This window comes from Dipodomys spectabilis, unplaced genomic scaffold (assembly GCF_019054845.1).
Source record: "Dipodomys spectabilis isolate Male_0828 unplaced genomic scaffold, ASM1905484v1 ptg000274l, whole genome shotgun sequence".
Lineage (NCBI taxonomy): Eukaryota > Metazoa > Chordata > Mammalia > Rodentia > Heteromyidae > Dipodomys > Dipodomys spectabilis.
Window position 1 is genome coordinate 954693 of NW_024870951.1, and position 3799 is coordinate 958491.

General features: G+C 35.6%; 1 non-coding gene across 1 annotated transcript; it reads left to right on the top strand.

The window, feature by feature from the left end:
- Window positions 1-3275: 3275 nt before the first annotated feature.
- LOC122126301 lies at window positions 3276-3379 on the top strand. The gene has a single exon (XR_006150883.1). It is a non-coding gene; the product is annotated as a U6 spliceosomal RNA (small nuclear RNA).
- Window positions 3380-3799: the final 420 nt, after the last annotated feature.

Here is a 3799-nt window from a genome sequence, read left to right on the forward strand (position 1 = left end):
TTAGGTCACAAACCAAACTTGTAAAGAAACATTGAAATATTGAAGTTATACCTTGCATTCTCCCAGATGACAAGGAAAAAATTGAACTCAACACCTAAAGCCACCAAAGAAATTCCTGTAACAAGTGGAGCCTGAACAACACACTGTTGAGCCACCATTGGGTCATGGAAGAGGTTAGAAATGAAATTCAAGTGTTTATGATATTCAACAAAAATGAACACACAAACTCCCAGCTCCTCTGGGAGAGAGCAAAGGCAGTACTCAGAGACAAGTTTATAGATTTGAGTTCCTACATCAACTAACTGGAGAGATCTAAAACCAATAATTTAATGAGACATCAAGCATCCTTGAAAAAGAGCAGCATGATAAACCCCAATCCAGGAGATGGAAATAAATAATCAGAATTAAATGAATTAAAATCCAATAACAACATAGAACAAATAAAAAAAAAAAAAACAAAGAGTTGTTTCTTCGAAAAAATTAACAAAATTGAGAGACGGTTAGCAAATCTTCTTAGAAAAACAAGAGAACACACCCAAATAAACTCAGAGAAGAGAATGGAAACATCACCACAGAAACAAACATGATTCATAACATTATAAGGAAATACTTCTCAAAACTTTATGCTAATAAGTTTGAGAACTTGGCAGAAATAGGCCTTTTCCAAGCAAATATGGACATGCCGAAACTGAAACAAGATGAGTCATGCCATCTTAACAGGAACATATCAAGCCTTGAAATAAAAACAGCCACAAGAGACCTCCCATCTAAGAAAAGCCCAGGACCAGATGGTTTTAGAGCAGAATTCTACAAGGCCTTCAAAGCAGAGCTCACACCAATACTCCTCCAACTCTTCAATGAAATAGAAAGAGAAAGTTCACTACCAAACTCATTCTTTGAAGCCATAATCACCCTCATCCCAAAACCAGGAAAGGACTAATTAAAGAAAGAGAACTATAGACCCATTTCTTTGGTGAATATTGATGCAAAACTTCTGAACAAAATGTTGGCAAATCGACTTCAGCAATTACTCCAATAAATTATACACCATGATCAAACAGGATTCAATTTCAGGGATGCAAAGCTGGTTCAATATTCACAAATCAATTAACATTATTCATCACATCAACAAGAACAAGGATAAGAACCATATGGTTATCTCAATAGATGCAGAAAAAGCATTTGACAAGATCCAACACCCCTTTATGATGAAGGTTCTGGAAAAATTAGGAATCCATGAAACATTCTTCAATACAATAAATGCTGTATATGACAAACCTACAGCCACCGTTATACTCAATGGTGAAAAACTAAAGCCAATTCCTTTAAAATCAGGAATAAGACAAGGATGTCCACTCTCTCAACTGCTCTTCAATCTAGTATTAGAATGCCTAGCTACAGCAATAATACAAGATGCTAACATAAAGGGGATCCAAATAAGGAAAGAAGAAATAAAACTCTCCCTCTTTGCAGATGACATGATTTGTATTTAAAGAATTCCATAGACTCCACTCCCAAATTACTCAAGCTGATTCAAAACTTTGGCAAAGTAGCAGGGTATAAAATTAACCTTCAAAAATCAATGGTTTTTATGTATGCCGATAATGAGAAAAGAGTGGCTTGAATAGCAAAGTAACTCCATTCATAATAGTCTCACAAAAAATGAAATATCTAAGAATTAACTTTACCAAAGAATTGCAGGACCTCTATGATGAAAACTTAAAAAACCAGAAAAAGGAAATCAAAACAGAACTTAGAAAGTGGCAAAAAACACGCATGCCCTGTGATTGGAAAGATCAACATCTTGAAAATGGCAATACTTCCCAAGGCTATCTATAAATTCAATGTGATACCTATTAATATTCAAACTTCATTCTTCAAGGAAATAGAACAGGCAATCCAAAAATTCAAACGGAACAATAAAAAACATGGAGTAGAATAAAACGATATTTAACAGAAAGAACAGTGCTGGAGTAATATCAATATCAAATTCCAAAATCTACTACAAAGCCATAGTAAACAAAACAGCTTGGAACTGGCACAAGAACAAACCTCGGGACCAATGGAATAGAATTGAAAACCCAGAAATGTACCTACAGACCTGTAGCCATCTAATATTCGATAAGGAATCTAAAAAATAGAACAGAAGAAAGACAGCCTCTTCAGTAAATGGTGCTGGCACATTTGGTTAACTACTTGTAGAAAACTAAAGCTAGATCCTTATATATCACCCTGCACAAGAATCAACTCCAAATGGAACAAACACCTCAGAGTTAAAACGGACAGTCTGAAAACATTACAGGATGCAATAGGAGAAACTCTAAGTCTCCTTGCACATCCCAAAATTTTCTTAATAGAGACTCAGAAACACAACAAATCAAAAAAAGTTGGACTTATTGGATTGCATGAAATTGCAGAGCTTCTGCATGGCAAAGGACATAGCTAGCAAGATCAATAGAAAACCCACGGATTCGGAGATCTTCATTAGCCATATAATGGACAAGGGTCTCATATCTAAAATATGCCTAGAACTCAAAAAACTATGTTTTCATAGCATTATTTACCATAGCTAAGATATAGAACCAACCCAGATGCCCCTCAGTGTATGAATGGATCAAGAAAATGTGGTATATATACACAATGGAATGCTTTGCTTCCATCAGAACGAATGACATTGTCCCATTTGTTAGGAAATGACAAGACTTGGAAAAAAATATGTTAAGTAAGCCAGGCCCAAAGAAACAGAGGTCCTATGGTTTCCCTTATTTGCAATAACTAGTATATGTCTGAGTCAAGCAGGATAGGTCAGATAAGCTGATGTTAGGGAAATATACCCAAAGATAAGTATTCAAATGATTTTTCTTTAATCCAATTGTTTCTAATATATTTATGAGATGATTTCTATGTTGCTCTGTATGTCCCTCCCCCAAGGTTTAACGCCTGCTTTCACTGTATTTTATGTTGGTATAATTTTTGGAGGGGAAGGGAAAAAATATCATTTAAATTGGGATACAGTTGGACCCATTGCAACAATGAGATATACAAGTCGTTATGTCGTAAAACGAACTTTACAACGTTGATGGGGGAGAAGATCAGGTGTCAGAGCTAGTGGGAGTTTGGGAAGGGAGAGGAAGGGGAAACAAAAAGGAGGCAACAATGCTTGATAAGAAAGGTATTCGTTATTTTGCCCATGTTATTGTAACTCCTCTGTACATTATTTTCACAATAAAAAGAAAGAAAATGAATTACACTTCATATATAAAAAATGTTCTGTGCTCAATTCAGTAGGAAATACACTAACATTGGAACAATACAGAGAAGATTAGAATGGCCCCTGTGCAAGGATGACATGCAAATTCTTGAAGTGTTCCATATTTTTACAACAGGTGCTGGAGGGTATGTTGACAGAAGGGAACCCTACCGAATCCTTGGTGGGAATGTAAACTTGTTCAACAACTTTGGAAAGCAATATGGAGGTTCCTCAAAAGGCTCCAAATAAAGCCCCCCATGACCCAGAAATCCCACTTTTGGGATTCACCCAAATGATCACAAACAAGACCACAATAAAACTAACAGCACAACTATGTTTACTGCAACATTATTTACGATAGCTAAGGTATGGAACCAATTCCAATTCCCCTCAATTGATGAATGGAGCAAGATAATGTGATAGATAGTTAGATAGATAGATAGATAGATAGATAGATAGATAGATAGATAGATAGATAGATAGATAGATAGAGAGATAGATAGAGAGATAGAGAGATAGAGAGATTCATTCTATGCCTCCATCTGAAAG